The 19981-nt window shown below is 33.7% G+C and overlaps 1 pseudogene; it reads left to right on the top strand.

Annotated features, from left to right (window-relative positions):
* The first annotated feature begins 16395 nt into the window (after positions 1–16395).
* Positions 16396–17207, top strand: LOC131825883 (protein CMSS1-like; annotated as a pseudogene).
* Positions 17208–19981: the final 2774 nt, after the last annotated feature.

The following is a 19981-nucleotide window of genomic DNA, read 5'->3' as shown; positions in this document are numbered from 1 at the left end:
GCAGAGGATAGCATGTTTTTGGAATTCTGACCCCCAGAGAGTATGAAATAACATATATATGTTGTTTCAAGCCACTAAGTTTGTGGTGATTTTTTTATACTGCAGTTAAAAAAAAATCAATACAATATTCAAGCTCTAACTCTTGTATGTTATATCTTAAATGAGGTGCTCATTAGTTTTGAGCCTTTTTAATGCGTTAACTCTTAAGAATTAATAATATTAATAAGCTTGGCTAACATTAGCTGAGTACTTGCTACATTCCAAAAAACTAGTCAATGCTTAAAAAAATATTTGATCCTCAAGCTATTTGATGTAGATACTGTAATTATCCTGATCTTACAGATGAGAAAATTGAGAAAGAGTAAAATGTGAGGCAGTGTAACTTCTATAGCTTAGGCAGCTAAGAAGTATCAGATCCAGGACTCAGATCTAAATATAGGTACCACAGGGTATAAGACAGTGTCTATGAGGCTTCACTGCTTGGCTTCTATAAGTGGAGTTTGGGGTATTACTATCTTCTTCTTTGGAACAAAGTCTTCAAGAGGAAGTATCAAGTGGGCCCCCAATATTTTTTTAAAAGAATATAACTTACAGCAAATCAGGAGAACAGATGAGGAAAGTTAGATTTTCTTACATCTAGAGTGAGAATCTTTGGCTCTGAATTGTTGTGTTTAGACATAAACTAAACATATCAGCGTGATTTCTTTTAAAGTATACAATCTAAATATATACAGTTTTTAACTGTCAATCATACCTCAATAAAGCTGGAAAAATAAAAACTTGAAGAAAAGGAATCAGGATGAGAAAGCAACAGATGGGTCCACCATTATTTGAGCACTTAAATGAATGATTAAGAAGCTTAAAAAAATGTCCACATACCAAGTGAATTGTTTACTTTGTATTGTTTTCTGATAATATTTGTGTTTTTTTTCTAATAATATTAGAAAACTTTGTGTTTGTTTTCTTTATGTTGTTTTCTAATAATATTTTATCACATTGTATACTTTAAAAAATAGATGATTATAGGTAGAACTGTTACAATGTTCTTACCATTCTTCCTGCTTCACTTCAGTTGACCAGAGCATTCATCTCTTCAGATTCTTCCTTGGTCTTTTCAAGTTGAAGAGGAATTATTTTGTGCTGTACATGAAGTTTTCATGATATATCTGATTCCACATGAAATGTATCCAGAAGTAATATTTTGATGTCTGTGTAACTTTTATATTTACCTCTTCTCTTTGATCTAAATTAATATCTTCAGGAGTGGATCTTAGAAGGAAGGGAACAAATATGTATTAGAAATCAATTGGGTGCCAATCCCTTCACATGGTACTTCATATAATCCTCTCATATACTTATTGAGTTCATTTGTATTGTTCATATTCTACATATGGCAAATCTAAGAAAAGGGAAGATTGAATAATTGCCCAGAATCACATAACCCATTGTTTGACACTTGGGGATTTGAATCCAGATGTCTCCTTCAAACACTGTCCTCTTTTTCCTATAAACACTCCTCTATCTTAGGCTCAGTGTTATCGATCTGCTTCTTTCTTTTATTATTGGCAGTAGCCATCTGCCAAATAAATTTCAAAGTACCTTTGAAAAAATGTTGTTTGAAGTATGAATACATGTCTGTACTGATTGCAAGACACAGTACAACTCCCATACAAGCAGGTTTTAACCATCTGCTTTGCTGTAGGAACTCCTCATATTTGGGTTTGAAATCACTGCCCTATCTTGTAATAAAGATAAATTTCCCACCACAAAACTTCACCCACTTGAAAATGCAAGTCATTTAATTTCAGAATTGAAATGTGTTTGCAAATGTTGAGCTTTCTGTTGCTTTCCATCAGTCATGGTGTATCGGAAAATTATTTAAAATTTGAGAAATTTACTTCAGTATATTTTATACGGCATTTTCTCCATATGTTCTATTTCTAGTTATATATAATGTTTTTAAGAAGTCTTGATATCTTTAGATGCTGAATTTTCTGAACATTGAACTTCTTAACGCAAAGAGACAAAGTGGCTAGATACTGTTTGGTAGAATGCTATTAAAATTAATTAGTCTCTGGGGCGCCTGGGTGGCTCAGTGGGTTAAAGCCTCTGTCTTCGGCTCAGGTCATGATCTCAGGGTCCTGTGATCATGCCTCTCGTGGGGCTCTCTGCTCAGCAGGGAGCCTGCTTCTCTTCCTCTCTCTCTGCTTGCCTCTCTGCCTACTTGTGATCTCTCTCTGTCAAATAAATAAATAAAATCTTTAAAAAAATTAATTAGTTTCTGATAAAGAGTAGATAATTAGTAAATTATATGATGGTTGAATAAACTTTTTCAAGATCAGTAAATGCACTCTCCTTGACCAGGAATTTAAAAGACTAATTTGAATAGTAAAAATGAAAGACTACTCAGAAAATAAGAGCAGTGATTAATATATCTGTAACAATTATAATATCTAACATTTTCAAGTTTCTTTTTTTCTTTTTTCCCTTTAAAATTACTGACACAACTTGAACACTTTTGTATTATTTCTTTTTTTAAATGATAACATAGTTTTACTGTGGAAAATTGAAATTTGAAGTCTTTAACCTACCAAAACTTTTTCTTATCTGATTTTCTGAAATTATTCATAACTCTCAAATAAGAAAATATGATTTCCAATATAAAGAAAATGAACAAATGCATCAAAATGATGAGAACACAGTATAAAATCTATCAAAAAATGGTATTATAATCTGATACTACCATTGAAGACTCAGGTACTCTTGTGGCCCCTAGAATGGAGAAGAGTAAACAGTTTCCCAAAAATCACCCACGGAAATTGGCCAGTTCAAGGCAGATTTCTTAATTTATTTACAATCTCTGAATAGATTTCCCAAGTTTAATCTCATTCTGTTTGATGATTCTGAAACAAATGAAGTCTATGAGGTGGAGGCAAAAGTTGAGACGAGGTCAGGGAGGGGAGGCCCGAGAAAAGGAAATCCCTGCCGAAGGCATACACCCAGCATAAACTAATGGAGAGGTGAAAACTGGATTCATGCGAGAGGAGCCATCTCAAGAGGGCTATAACGGGATTTCTTAAAGTGTGCCATTAAAACTTAAAAAAAAAAAAAAAAGAATGCATGAGATGATGGAACAAATAGAACAAATTAGATAAAGCACATTTGGCTAGGAAAGATAAATCTCTGGACCCAGGATCAAATACAGACTCTGAAGAACGACTCTCATAGGACCCCTAATAGTATGGTTATTTAAAACTCTAGGCATTTATGTCAGAGGGGCACCAGCGAGGTAGGAAAGGATAATCATGGACTCTATTGAAATAATCTATTTCCTAAATTCATGTGTTTCTTATTTATACCTGCCAATAATGTAATGGATATCTCTTAAAAAAAACAACAATTCATTTTGCTTTTATGTGTGTCAGTTACTAGAGTATATAAAAATCATTACAGGAAGTGTAAGGTGCCTCCATATCACAAATCTCTACCATGCAGATGTATGTTGACAACAAATTAGAGACACTTTAGCAACTTTCCTTTTACCCTATTTGGCTTTAGCATTTTGTCTACATTGACATTTTCTTTTTAGTTGATCATTCCCTCAACATACAAGAGAAAATGTATTCTTTTCTTAAAGATTTTATTGTTACTAATTCACAATGATGCAGCACAAGAAACATATTTCTGGCTTACAAAAATACACTTGACTTTGAAATATGGAAAGGAATTCTCTTCACTAGTAAATAAACTGATTTACTCTGTTATTGAAGATATGAAGAAGTGATACACATGTATACTTTTCTTGGTTGTCCTTTTGTTTTAACTAGGAACATTTTGAAAAATGTCTTAAAAATAACATTCTTTGAGACATTTTCCTTATAACTATCAAAGGCAGCCTGTATTCATGTTCTTGTGAACAGTCAGGGGCAGCACAAAGCCAAATTAAAAGGCAAACCATTGTCATATTACCCAATTATTATCATATTAAAATTTGGTATATTTTTAAAAATTGGTCTAATTCTACCACCATTTCTCTTTTATTTTTTAAAAATTTATAAAAATATATTTATTTGACAGATGGAGTTCACAAGTAAGCAGAGAGGCAGGCAGAGAGAGAAGGGGGAAGCAGGCTCCCTGATGAGCAGAGAGTCCCATGCAGGGCTCGATTCCAGGACTCTGGGATCATAACCTGAGCTGAAGGCAGAGGCTTTAACCCACTGAGCCACCCAGGCACCACACCATTTCTCTTTTAAATCAGTGTTTTTATTTAATTTGACCAGCATTGAGTATATGATTTTATTATTATCATTTATCTTTTTTATTCTAAGGAAAAACTGTTCTCAAGGCATTAAACTTTATATTTATTATTAAATACCTTAATGTAAATGGAAGACTAGGCCATCTCTATATGCTGAGTATCCTCCAGGCTTGTTTAAGAATCAGAAATATTAACAGTCTTTTTGCAGTTAATAAGACCAGTACTCTGGTTTATTTTTTTAAAACACAAATATTTCTCTTTAAAAAAAAAAAGACAAAAGGCTTTTGTTTTGAAAATTGTCTTTTATTGATAATTAATGATGAGTAGAAAACTAAACAATCTTTTAAAGGAAATGATTTTTAAAGTATAAGTTGAATCTCAGAAAATGGCAGTGCTAGAATCCTTTCAAGCTCAAAGCCATCATCTAAATGTGAAATGAAACAGTAATAAAATAAAAAGCCTTATATGGGCTCCCATATAAGAAAGAATTCAAGAACATGTAAGAAAGAATTCAAGGATTGCTGGACAGGCTATAAAGACCTTAAAAAGACCAATTTGTATCAACGAGTTGCTTTTGTATTAAAAATGATCTTGGCTTTAGCTATATTTAAGTCAACTTGGTTACAAATGAAATACTGAAAAAATGATCAATAATATTAAAGGTAACATATAATTAGCAAATGTAAACTTCAGTGAGTTGGAAGAGTGATCTATTATGAGATGAGGTTTCATGTTGACAACAAATTAGAGATGCTTTTGAAGAGATGCTCCTTCAATTTTCAGATATCAGTAGGACTTCTGGTGAGAAACTAGAGAAGCAGGAAGGGAAAGGTTATTTAAATCATAAGGAAGATGATTCTAATTTAGAGTTCTGTCCTACGTGATAGTTTGATCCTGGAACTCACAGAGTCTCTAAGTAGTTGTTCTTCTAACCAGCAAAAGGACATCACCTGAAGGGTTACTGCAAAAGGTCCTGGGGAGTTATTAGATATGTTCTGCATTGCACCCTATGGTGCAGCAGAACAGGAAAAGATTAACAGGAGTTATTAATCTAGCACAGTTAAGAAAAAATATATTTATATCCTTTGACTCAAGTTTAAGTAGATGTAGAAAAAAATACTGAAAATTTTTTCACTAGAATTTTCTTATAGAAACTGTAACGAAATCAATATTGGAATATATCTAATGTATGTATCACTCTGCACTTTTCTCTTAAAATGGGTTCTATGTCACAATGAAAGTATAAAATACATACATCTGCCCTCTCGAGGCTCCGATCCCAAGAATCTGTTATACCTTTAAACCAAGTGTTATGGGTAAGCTATTATATGTGCTTTTTCTTGGAATGGACCATCAATTTTTATTATACAGATATAGTTCACTAAATACAATACAAGTATGATGATAAATGAAATTTGGCTACTTCAGTTTTTCAGGATGATAATTGACTTCTCTTCCCAATTTAAAATGCCTTGCATTTCTTCTACGATATTTGTTTCTGCATATACATATGATCAAATATGTGTCCTCAACTGTTGGCTAGCATTCTCTCTCCAAGGTAAGCTACCATTGTAAATAAAAAGTCTTAATGGGAAGCAGAGCTACTAGTGTTAATAGCCAGCCTTTATATTTGCATGCTATTTTGATTGGCAGTGAGATGCTTCAGAACAGTTATTGCTGAATGTTTATTTTTAAAATACAGTATTTTTATTGCAAAACACACTTAATAGGCAGAGTCTTTTTTAAGAATCTGAAAAACCCTAGAAATGATGTAAAAAATAAAGTAATTGTGGCTAGATATGAGGTCCAGCAAGAACACAATGTATGTTGCATTGAAGTATATACATGTAATTGTTCTATAAAAAAAGAAAAACACCTCTATTGGCTTTTTATTCATTCAATAGTACATATACTATATATATATATATATATATATATATATATATATATATACACACACACACATATATATACATACATACATACATGTATATATAGATATATATTTTGGGGTTCTAGGTCCTAGTTATACAAGTTTGTACAAGATGGAGTTGGTCTCTGTTTTCAGGAAGCTTAGAATCTAGAAAGAACAGTCCACTTGAGTAAACATGGCAAAGTGTATAAAGTAGAATGATAAATGAAATATCCAAGGCACATAATTAAATCTTTGGGTAGGAAATAGAGGGGTTCAGAATATATCACCCTAAATTATGTCATGTGGGAATATTAATTAATTTGCATCAAAGGTACCTGAGAAATACCCAGGACAAGAAGAATACTCTGACCCACATTTTTCTTCCTGAATTCACAAAATCAATCTCCCATATTCCAGGGTTCCCTGTACCAGGAATGTAGAAGGCATCCTTATCACCAGGAAGTTGGAATTTAGGGACTGAAAAGGTTATAGAAACAAACCTTGTCACCTAATTTTACTATTCCTAGCCCAGAACCCTTTGTCAATTCTTCACAATCTCTTTTTTAAATTTCAGTTTAATTACATTAAATTAAATATATATAGTTAAATGTATAAAACGTAAATGTGTAAAATCTTCCTGCTTTGGTTATAGCTTTGAATCTCATGTCTTTTTGGTGCTCTCTAGTAAATACATAGTTAAGTTTGTTTTTCTTCTGTTAATCTTTTTACTTCAGGAGGGTCTCAGCCAAGAACCTAGAAGAGTAGAGGGAAAGTTTAACTTTTCTCCCCTATAAAATGATGAGATTAGGCACTGAAGACTTACTAATGGAAGTATCATCAAAATTAAGTATATATTTAAAGAATTAGCAAACAAATTACTCAGGAAAAGAGAGTGGGTAGGAATCTCCTAGGCAGAGGAAATGACATCTGCAGAAATCTTACAATGAGAGACAATATGGGACATGCAAACAATTGAAGGAAGTTAAATATGATTGGAAAACCAATGTAGTCAGGGGGAGAGGAGAGCAGTAGGTTTGTGTCCCTCCCCCTAAAGTTTATATCTTGTCACCAGCCATGTCCTTGCCTGCTGGTATTTTCTTGTGTGACTACATCAGCAATGTAGGCTCTCTCTGGTCTTTGTTCCCTGCCCCTAATCTTTCTTCTGAACATTCAATGGAAGCTCAAGGAAAAGATATTACAAAAGTATGAGAATTCTCCTTGTGTCTGGGGCTCCAGGGCATTCTAGACTAAAAATTTAACCCAGATTTGATCTTTAGCATATAATTCAGTTTCTTCTTACCCTTTTGTATGTTAACTCTGCTCACTGTCCCATTTCTCCTTAAAGGATTCTGGTCCCCTTGAAATTCAGATTATTTAATTGTTTTATGATCCCAATTCCCTGATTGACTCCATAAAATTATATCTTGTTATCCATTTTTTTTCTCAGTGTTATAGTGGAAGTAACATTCTTTTCTCCTCTCTACATCCTATGCGAATGGAGAACCCGGGATATATGTTTGTAACAATATTAATCTAATGTGGTTTGGGAAGTTAACTATAAAGTAAAAAAAGTGGAATCAAGGAGAGAAATTGGTTGTGTGATGCTATAAAACAGATAAGAGATTATTGCAGTTTAGTCCAAAATACTACTACTAGGAGTGGGAAAAAGTGTGCTTGATTTCAGAAGAAATTTAGAGAGAATTGACAGGACTTAGTAATTAATTAGGAATATGACAGAGATAGATCAAAGATGATTTTACATATGAATAAAGGAGAATTTTGAGCCACTGGATATTTTTTTTATTTGAAGTATAATTAGCATGCAATTTTATATTAGTTTCAGATGTATAGTATAATGTAAAATGTTCGGGGCACTTGGGTGGCTCACTGGGTTAAGCCTCTGCCTTTTTGTTCATGATCCCAGAGTCCTGGGATCGAGCCCCGCATCAGGCTCTCTGCTCAGCAGGGAGACTGCTTCCCCCCCCCTCTCTCTCTGCCTGCCTCTCTGCCTACTTGTGATCTCTGTCTGTCAAATAAATAAACAAAATCTCAAAAAAAAAAAAATGTTCATGTCTTCTACCCATTTTTTAATTGAACTATTTGGGGACTTTTTGCTATTAAGTTGTATGAGTTTTTATATTATGTTGGATATTAACCCTTTATCAGATATATTATTTGCAAATATCTTTTCCCATTAAGTAGGTTCCCTTGTCATTTTGTTGATGGTTTCCTTCACTGTGCAAAAGTTGTCCCACTAGCTTAGTTTTGTTTTGTTTCCCTTGCCTGAGGAGAGATATCTAGAAAAATACTGTTATGGCTAATGTAAAAAAAAAAAAAAATACTCCTTATGGTTTCTCCTACGAATTTTATGGTTTCAAATCTCTCATTTAGGTCTTTAATCCATTTGGTGAAAGAAAGTCTTTCACTCTCACACCTTTGCACGTAGCTGTCCAGTTTTCCCAGCATGATTTGTTGAGGAAACTGTCTTTGTCTCATTGTATATTCTTGCCTCCTTTATTATAGATTAACTGACCAGATAGTCATGGGTTTATTTCTGGGCCATTCTATTCTGTTTCATTGGTCTATGTGTTTATTTTTATGCCAGTACACTACTATTTTAATTACTATAGGTCTGTAGTATATCTTGAAATCTGGGATAGCAATATCTCCCACTTTGTTCTTGTTTTTCTTTCTCTCTTTTTTTTAAGAATTTATTTATTTACTCGACAGAGATCACAAGTAGGCAGAGAGGCAGGCAGAGAGAGGAGGAAGCAGGCTCCCCACTGAGCAGAGAACCCTATGTGGAGCTGGATGCCAGGACCCTGAGATCATGACCTGAGCCGAAGGCAGAGGCTTTAACCCACTGAGCTACCCAGGTGCCCCTTGTTCTTGTTTTACATATTTGCTTTCACTTTTGGGTTTTTTTGTGGTTTCATACAAATTTTAGTATTATTTGTTCTAGTTCTATGAAAAGTGTTGTTGGTATTTTGATGGGGATTGTATTAAATCTGTAGATTGTTTTGGGTAGTACATTTGTTTTAACAATATTTGTTCTTCCAATCCATGAACATGGAGTACCTTTCCATATGTTTGTGTCACCTTTAATGTCTTCCATCAGTGTTTTATAGTTTTTTTTTTTTTTTTTTCCACCAAAGTACAGGTCTTTTACCTCCTTGGTTAAATTTATTCCCAGATATTTTATTATTATTATTTTGTTGTTGTTGTTGTTCAATTGTAAGTGCAATTTTAAGTGGATTTTTTGACATGGCCATGTTTACTTTGGTCCCTTCCAAAGGATGACATAAATTGAGGGCTATCTTATTAGCATTGGATTTGTAACTATTTACAATCATGCTGCTTGTCAGAAGGGGGCTTCAATCAGCTCAGTACATGTGTTGCCCTCTTGCAGAGCAGGTGTCACTCAAGAAGTGGGGAAACAGTGGAAGGAGAGATGAGAGACAGATTTGTTAGTTTCAGGAGGCTTAATACGTAAATATTATCCTTAAGTAAGTATTTATTCTTTATGTATTTCCTTTGGAAATACATTATAAGTCAACACTTGGTAAAAGAAATATTTATTAGTTTAGCTGGAACTTAAGCCCAGTTATCAGTCATCATCCCATGTTGTCCTGGCTTTAGTATAAAGTGTGAAAAATTATTTTCACCATGCATCACTGTGATTTATTCCTTTTTATTTTTGAGGGGGTGGAACATTGGGAACAGAACCTCTATAAAAGTGAGAGAGAAAAAAAAAAGTGAGAGAGAACTTCTGGAGTCTTTTTGAATATCAGACTAAATCATAATATAAAAATTCTAAAAATATCATTGTGAAATTCTGTTACCAATAAAAAAAAAATTGAAGAAGAATAAATCAGCTGAAATATGTAAAATTTACTTCTTGAAATTTTGGTGTATTTTTGTTTTAAATAAATGGATAAACAACTATTTGGTAAGTTACTATTATAATAAAACCATCAATATTTTGCCATTGAAACAAGGAAAAAAAGCACAATATTTCTTCAAAATTTGGCTTCTCTCACCTAAGATAAGAATTCCACTAATTAAGGACTAAATGAGAATTCAGTATATAACAGTTCAAAATGTAAGAAGAAAAAAAGGAAGTAAAAGCCTAAAGTTATAAAAAATGCATTTCACCTTTCTTTTTCTTTTATGGGATTTTTAATCTCACTCAGCTGTCAGTCATTCTCATTATTTTGAGCACATTCTTCAAACAGTCTAAATTGTTCCCACAGTGGCAGCCAAACCAAATAAACAGTCAAGCACTGAAGAGTGTGTGATTTCACCAGAGACATTAAACAATAGAGTGCCCCAGAAATTTCTATTAAATGAAAGGGGTAGGAAACCTCAATGACAGCTTTAAACATAGAAAGAAAACATTCTCTCTAGTTTCCTTTCAAAGTACCCCATCAAAACCCCAAAATCCTAACAACCCCATATAAATTACAGTAAAAATGATAATCTTCTTGCTATGTACCAGATAAGAACTACATTTTAACATGTAAAAAATTGTACTTTGAAATGCAAAGTATGTCATTTAGGTTAGTTATGTATATATATTTGAAAAAGAAAGTAATCCTCAAGGAAAAGAAAGGATAAATATGGTCAAATTTTATTTAATGTATTTTTAAAATTATGAAATATAGATGCTTAACTGGAATTTTCTCTTTCCTAAATTTCTGCTTTATGACATCTGAGGCATTACACAATCATTTGACAAGGAAAACTGTCTATATTAATGAGGACTTTTAAAATTTGAGCTCTTAAATTTTTGAGAATGATACTTTCTATATCTCTGAATATACACATTAGCATCTTTTTCCATTTGCACCAAGAACCAAACTACACTAAATCTAAACCTGTGTTCCCTAAGATCTCGTCTGATCTCAGAAGCTAAGCAGGGTCGGGCCTAGTTAGTACTTGGATGGGAGGCCCAAATTCTTTTTTTAAAATTTAACATATACTGTATTATTTGTTTCAGGGGTACAGGTCTATGATTCATCAGTCCTACAAAATTCACCTAATTCCCTAATTCTGATACAGAAAAATAACAACAACAAAATTTGTAGGTGAAATATTTCAATGATTTGAAATTTATGAATTCTTGGTCAAAGAACAAAAATTTAGACTTGAGCACTGCAATGTATTCACTTGAAGTGGAAATAATTATGTTTTATTGTTAGGTGATATGATAGAGAAATTATATAGGTATAGATTAGCAGCTTGCAAATAGATTAAACACAATATTTTAAAATTTTCTACAGTTTTCATTAAAAACAAATTAACCAATATTTGTAAATTTGTTCAGTTGTGTGTCTATTTAATTATTTTCTAATTTTTTTGCCCCATTGTACACCATAAATAAGTGAAGGATGAGTAAATAACGAGTACACAAATGAGTAACACTTCACACTTCAACAGAAATTACTCTTGAGAAACAAGTTCCATGAGGAAGCTAAAATTAGAAAATGTTAAAATGCATGCTGCATACTGAAATTTTTTGAGTATCAAATGCAAAACTGGGTTGACTTAAAAAATATATATTTATTTATTTGACAGAGAGAGATCACAAGTAGGCAGAGAGGCAGGCAGAGAGAGAGGGGTAAGCAGGCTCCCCACTGAGCAGAGAGCCCCACATGGGGCTTGATCCCAGGACCCAGGGATCATGACCTGTGCCAAAGGCAGAGGCTTAACCCACTGAGCCACCCAGGTGCCCCAGGTTGACTTTTGATCCAAATTTAATTTGTTTAGTTTGTGAAGGTGGTAAATAGCAAGCTAACAGTATGATAATTTTATATATCCTAGAAAATGATGACGTGTTATGAAAGCAGCGATAAAATTAATAGTATTTTGCATATTTGTCACCATAATAAAATTTACTCCACACCTTGTTTCTACATATTTAGTATTCACCATCTATTTCATTACCACAATTATACTGTAACTTTCAGAAATGTTACATTTGTCCTAGGGTTCTCATTTTATTTTATTTATTTATTTATTTATTTTAAAGCATAAGCAGTTGCTATCTTTATTCTAGGGTTCTTATTTTAATTCTGAGAACAAGAAAGAAATTCAATCATTTAAATAACTATGTTAAAAAAAATTACAGAAGTAAGACAAGCCCATTGTAGACAGGATAGCAATACTGATGATTAAGATTAAGAACAATTATGATCCAGGACTCATATTCTTAGTATATTATTTTTTCTTACTCATTTATAAGTATTTACTTATATACTCAAAAAATGTATTTCTGTGAGAAGGGTTACCAACACCCCCAGGTTTTATGACTCACTAGGAGAATTCTGATGACTCAAGATATGGTCGTTCTCCAGACTACGATTATTTCATGAAAAGGTACAAAGCAAAATCAGCAAAGGGAAAAGGCTCACAGGCAGAATCTGGGAAGTCCAGGTGCAAGCATCAAGTTTCCTTTCTTAGTGGAGTCCTACAGAACATATTTAAATTCTTCAACAGTGAATTGTGATATGGCACATGTGAAAGATTGCCAACCAGGCAAGTCTGTAACAGAGTCAATGCCCAGAGTTTTTATTGGGTGTTGATCATGTAGGTACCCTCTGTGGGCATATAATTAAATTTCAGACTCCCAGAAGAAAAGAAGGTATTTAGTATAAACTCTATTTTTTGCATAGTTTATGTACAATGAGCCACTCTTCTCAGTTAATGGTGTTGGGAAATCTCCTGAAATCTAAATTCTCAGATGTCAGCTGAGACAATTTCATAAATAAACCTTTCAAAGAATAAAAGGTAGGCCTGCTATGTTAACGCTTTCTGCCCAGTTTCATATCGTATTGTTTTGTATTTAATTTTAATTTGTGAACATCTTTCAATATCCTTAAATATTTTTTCCTATTTAGTGGCTACACTGTTTTTAATTTTATGCATGTACCATGGTTTATTTGACAGATCTATTGGCAGAATTTTAAAAGTATGGGTCCATATTTGTACTGTAATAAACAAAAAGTGCTATGAATATTATTTCTTGATATAAATTCCTAGCAGTGAGATCACCTTATGTGTACATCATAAAGGGTTTTGATGTACATTACATGGTTGCCTATACTGTCCTTTGGGTCTGTAAGAGTGTACATATATACCATCAACAATATATATAAGAAATTGATACTTTTTTTTTTAAAGATTATTTATTTATTTGACAGAGAAAGATCACAAGTAGGCAGAGAGGCAGGCAGAGAGAGAGGAGGAAGCAGGCTTCCCGCTGAGCAGAGAGCCTGATGCAGGGCTCCATTGCAGGACCCTGAGACCATGACCTGAGCTGAAGGCAGAGGCTTAACCCTCTGAGCCACCCAGGTGCCCCAAGAAATGGATACTTTCAATAATTTATTAATTTGCTAAGAGGAAAGTGAATTTTGGTTGTCTTATTTAACATCTTTGATACTATGGGTGTTGAACATTTAACAATATATTTGTCATTTTTATTTCTACTTTTCTAAATATGTATTCATTTATTTATTTTTATCAGCAACTGTTACAAAATAAAGTCACAATTGAAAAGAAAAGATGTGGGGTACCTGGGTGACTTAGTGGGTTAAAACCTCTGCCTTCGGCTCAGGTCATGATCTCAGGGTCCTGGGATCCAGCCCCAAATCAGGCTCTCTGCTTAGCAGGGGGCCTGCTCCCCGCCCCCCACCTCCTGCCTCTCTGCCTACTTGTGATCTCTCTCTCTCTGTCAAATAAATAAATAAAATCTTAAAAAAAAAAAGAAAAGAAAAAATGTTAAAACACCAGTTGCGATGAATAGTAATGAACTAGGCACTATTTGTCCAAATTAGTTTTCACATATGTAGCTTCATTCGTTAGTTTAATTCATAACATCCACTACTGAGGAATGATGCACATAGCACTACTTTTTTCTATATCAGTACAAATAATGGATTTCTTTTCTACAAAACATATTGAAAAGTTTTAGGGGTTTAAATAAACATAATCTTAAACACTAAGGACATTCATAGGATCTTTTAAATCTTGGACTCTTAGTTTCCTAACATTTGATTTGTTTTTAGGATTTAAGAGTTGAGTTTTTAAAAGCAATTTTGTTTATTTAAATATATGTGATAAGAAACTTAAATGTGTTTCTGGTCACGTTACCTATCTAACAATATAAGATGTAGTTATTAAATAATTCAGATATCTTTCCCCTTGAATTAAGCCAGCTTTTTCCACACCTACTTTATAATTAGGCTTTCTTTTTGATACTTAAATATTTGTTGAGCTCTTACCTTTGGGGAAGGAAAATCTGTATAGCCCAGTCTCAAATATTCATGTTTCTGTAATCAGTTTTTTTAATTATTATTTTTTATTATGTTATATTAGTCACCATATAATACATCATTACTGTTTGACATAGTGTTCTAAGATTCATTGTTTACATATAATACCCAATGTTCTATGTAATACATGCTGTCCTTAATACCTATCACTGGGCCAACTCATCCCCCGCTACCCTTCCCTCTAAAACCCTCAGTTTGTTTCTCGGAGTTCACAGTCTCTCATGGTTCATCTCCCCCTCTGGTTTCCTCCCTTTCATTTTTTCCTTCGTTCTCCTAATGAATTCCATGCTATTCCTTATGTTCCACAAGTAAGCGAAATCATATGATAACATTCTGTCTCTGCTTGACTTATTTCACTCAGCATAATCTCTTCCAGTCCCACCCATATTGATACAAAAGTTGGGTATTCATCCTTTCTGATGGCTAAGTGATTCCATTGTATATATGGACCACATCTTCTTTATACATTCTTCTGCTGAAAGACATCTCGGCTTTTTCTTTTAAACAAATTTCTTATGGGCAGTGATCATTCTCCTTCAATTCTACTACCAGAATGAAAAAGCAGTCAAAATCCTGGACAAAGTACGTTTTATCTTAAAACAAAGTATATTTTATCAGTCAAATTAATTTATATTAATTTTTAAAGCATTGGTTAAACAAGTCGAGTTTGAATAGGCTTGTTAGAAAAGCACAAGGTTGCCTTTTTTTGAGAACTTATTAAAAAAAAAAATGGAAATATTGTCATTATTTACCTAGAAGGGAATGGAAAGCAAATGCCAAATGTAATGATGAAGGCTACACAATGGCTATGATTACAATGGAAATCGAGGAAGTCTAATTTATTTTGTATCATATTATAAGGCCAGGGAGCATGCTGAAGAAGAACACAATAAATTAGAAGTAGATACTAACTTTTATTTAATACACAAGTGCGAGATAGCCAAATAGTGATTGAAGAGGGGAAAAAAAAAAACAGTTTGAACTCAAACATTGTTAAATGGCTAACACTAAAAATCTTTGAAACATACTGTGGAAGGAATTTCTTTTCAGTTAATTGTTTGCATACAATCAGATAAGAAGTATAATAAAGAATGTTTGCTTGGCATTTAGAAGGCCACTATAAGTTGATAGTCTAGATGAAGACTTCTATATTTAGAAGAAATTATTCTAAATTAATTCAAGAAAGAGTTCGCAGGGTATGGTTTTTGACAGTCGTGAAAGAATTCTGGTGCACCTGCTTAGGAACATTTTCCCCTTGTATAAAAGTGTCTGCTATTTAGCTTAGTTTGTGGTAAGTAATTTGCATAACTCCATAATGTAGCTGTCAGATTCTTTTTTTCTTCTTGTAGCGTTATAATGCTAATAGAGAAGTGAAAAACAGAATTAAAAAAAACTATTTAGAACCAACACCACTACACTTAATATCTGTATACTCTCTGTATAAAGAATATAATAAATAAATGTGGATAAATATAATATCTGTGATAAATATAATGATAAATATAATGTCATCTTTTCTATGGTAAAGCTTTCATTATCTTAGTCTCTGGGCACTAGTACTACACAGTATTTGCAGAGGACAACAATATTTTACTAATGGAAGTTAGATATTCTGTAAGGTGTGACGCAGTCTCCTTTCATTTAAGTGGGTAGGAGAATATTTGAAAATTTATGGGGAATCATTTGTCAATTACTTCCTCGATGTTTTTTTATCTAAAAGTCTCCTACTAAAATGTTGCAGTTAAACTGAAACTGTGGGCAGAGGCGACCTGTGAGGAGAGGCTCCTTGTGCTGGCTGCCAATGCTGGCCTCTGGGCTTGGAGCCAGGGAGAATACCTGCCATTGTCCACTTTCCCTTGGTGGTCTGCTCACAATAGTCCCACCTGGAGATGGCAGACAATCCTGTAGATGAGTGGTGGGAGAACCAGCCCGCAGGAGCAGCTGGCAGCTCAGAAACATCAGATAGTGGAAGAGGAGGAGGTCCAGAAATAATGCAGCAGGAGACAGCAGGAGACAGCAGGAGAAAACTAAACAGCCTAAAAATGTTTCTTGATACAACCAAAGGAAACAAAAGAAGATGACACCAGGACAAGGAGGAGAAGAAGAAAATTACTGATGTTCTTGCAAAATCAGAGCCCAAACCAGGGACCCCTGAAGACCTGTAGAAACTTATGAAGGACTATTACAGCAGCCAACTGCCCAGTGATTGAATTAGAAGACCAATCATATTCCTGTTTCCTCAAGGCCAATGATTTGACTCCTAGTCTTTCATCATACCTAAAAGAAATCTGCCCTAAGTGGGTAAATCTTTAGAAAAATCATAATGAGAAGAAGTTGGTCCTGATGCTGATCATATGCAGCTCTGCTCTCTGGGCCTTGGAGCTCATTAGCATTCAGAGGAGACAGCAAAGTTATGAAATTATTTGCAAAACACAGAAAAATCCAGGAGCAGGTAAAGTTGCTGGAGAAGTATATGGTGCACCTGGGTGTAGGAACACCAGGGAGAATTAAAGGACTCACTAAACAAGATGGCCTTAATTTGAACCTCTTAAAGTTTCTGGTTTTTTACTAGAACTGGAGAGGTCAGGAGTTGAGGAGGATGATGGACATTCTCGAGGTAAGAAAGGAGGTTTTTGAACTTCTAGAAATGGGAGTCCTCAGTCTGTGCAAGATTGAGTCTTTGAAGGGGGATCTTTTCTAAGTCTGGGTCCTAATGAAAACTCCTGTGCTTTTTTATTTTTTTTTTTTTAAGATTTTATTTATTTATTTGACACACAGAGATCACAAGTAGGCAGAGAGGCAGACAGAGAGAGGGGGGCAAAGCAGACTCCCTGCTGGGCAGAGAGCCCGATGCGGGACTCAATCCCAGGACTCTGAGATCATGACCTGAGCTGAAGGCAGAGACTTAACCCAGTGAGCCATTCAGGTGCCCCGAAAACTCCTGTTTTTATGGTGGCATTTGGAATATTGCAAGGACTAGTAACAGCTCTGGAATATTGCAAGGACTCAGTAAATACCAACTATTTTATTATGTTAACTGCTTCACCAGATGAATCACTAGACATTTTTGGTAGAGATTCTTTGACAAAAATGAAACTGTCCTTTGCCAATTTCTCTGTATAATAAAGTATCACCAGCTTAAAAAAATAAAGTGAAACTGTGATATGGAAATATTGACAAAAAATAGATTATCTTATCAATTTAAACTATTTATAATTTCTGATATAGGGAAAAAAACTCTCAAATCATTCATCTCAAATGTATGAGCCTATCAGGGCCTTTTGGATGCTCCTCATTTTGAGGAAGTGTTAGTGTTGCTAAATAGAAATTTGTCTTTCATAAATATAAAATTTATTCACATTCAAAGCAATAAATAGTTAAAAGTAAGAATATTTCCAAAGGATAAATTCCAATAAATTCAGGATAAATTCAAATAAACAAAAACAAACATATAAACCAACAAAGTATAAACTTCCTTATTGTTATTTCATCTTATGTTCTATCAAGGCACCCTTACATCAAGAGGTTTAAAGCAAGTAGTCACATTATAGCTAAACAGTTTTGGGGGCCTCTAATCAGAAATTGGTTTTTTTGCACATTTATTTTTCTTGTTTAAAATACAGTTCTGTCTACAAAGGACTACAAGTTGTGTCTCTAAATATAAGTCAGAATGATGTAAGGAGACAGCCAAGTTATTAATGAATTCTATAAAATGTCAAGAAAAATGTGAGGCAGCACAATTCAAAAGCAATTTTTGAGAGAGTATCTGCAATAGGCCACTTTCCTTCCCATTGGTAAAGAAGATGTTAGCGTGCTGGAAAAAAAGTTAAAATTTTAAAAGAGAAAAAATATATATATAGCTGCAAACAAGAGCAAGTATGCAGTCAGGATGACGGGAACCCCTGAATGATATGGCTTATCAAATAAAGGCCCTCAACATAAAGATATACTACTAAGTTGTTAGTTCACTTCAAATTGGAAAAGAAGTTTAAGATTTTTTTTCTGGGTTTTTTGTTTTTGTTTTTGTTTTTTGTTTTTTGTGTTTTTTTGCCTCTGTATTTCTCTGTCACATACTAACACACACAAATACACACAATATGAAAAATAAATTTTTAAAAAGCCCAAGTGCTCATAACAAACATGACAACATTCAAGTCATCTCTAGGTGGCTAGAAATAAACAGTTTTTTTCCAGTGTCTTTTGAAAAAAATATTTATTTCAGGTAAGTTTTATGTATGGCAGTATCTACAGATATTAGGGATAAAATTTCATGGGTTTTGAAAAATATAAATATCTCCTATAGTCAAGTTATAGAACATTTCCTTTATATCATAAATTTATCTCATATTTCCTTTAGGTGAGTCTGTCCCTCATATAAGCTATCACTCTTCTGATTTCTGTTAGAAGTTTCTATCAGGAATTCATAGAGAAAGCTTGTCCCGTGAAAATCAGGCAATAAGACAAAGTGGCACTGGCTTATGGACAGGCCCAGTGAGATTTCTTGATATTATCCGTGCCAGGGACCACTTGAACTTTTCCTGGCTCTTTCTTGGTTGAGGTCTGGAAACATGCCTGACTGTCCACTGCACACTCAATAGGACAGCTTGTCATGAATGATGTTAATGATATAGTGTACTGACAATTTTGCTGTCGTGTAAGCCATCACAACTTTTGGTCCTGTACCCGTAAATTAAACAAAATGATGAATAAGCAACAGAAGGAACACAGCACTAACATGTGGGCCCTAGGAGATAAGAGAGAGACAGAGACAAAGGGAGAGAGAGAGAATGAGAATGAATTTGAGAATTTCACATATTATCAGAATAACCCAATTATCAAAAGGTAGAATTCAATGCAATGACATTTTGGAAGGGAACTAATAATAATATGAACAAAAATTAACCCACATAGAAAGAATTGACTTTTGTGTTTTATGTTTTTAAAAACCCAGTAGGAAAAATGATGAGGATACCCAGTCTTGAAATTTGCATATGTGGTCAGGAGGAGGTGAGAGAAGTATCTCAAAATACAGAGCAAAAACAGCTGATGAAAACTGCGAGGGGAAAAAAAATAGGAATTGGAAGACCCAAAAGAATTAATTCGAAAATAACTTGCTACCAGGAGGAGAAATAGGAATAGTTGAGTTTGAGACACTTGTTAAAATAGAACTATGGATATAGTTAGATAATACATTCTATTTTTATAAATAAAAATTTAACAGACTGGAGAAAGCAAATAGAAAATCTGTACTAAGTTTTAGGCAAGACTGACTAGAAAAGCGATATTAGAGCATATCCTAAAATAATGTTAGACTGGGAGAATAAACAGAAATCATATGAGTTCCCACAACAAAATAAAACAACTTAAAAGGAGAAGAAAGGAATCAGGCAGGTGTCGTAGTTGTCATCTCTATCACATATAGATGATTGAAAAAATAATAATCAAATATCAGCCAAGATAACATTCAGCTGTTAG

The sequence above is a fragment of the Mustela lutreola genome, chromosome 2 (assembly GCF_030435805.1).
Source record: "Mustela lutreola isolate mMusLut2 chromosome 2, mMusLut2.pri, whole genome shotgun sequence".
Classification (NCBI taxonomy): Eukaryota; Metazoa; Chordata; class Mammalia; order Carnivora; family Mustelidae; genus Mustela; species Mustela lutreola.
Note: the sequence above shows the minus strand (reverse complement) of the source record. Positions and strands in the feature narration are given on the sequence as shown.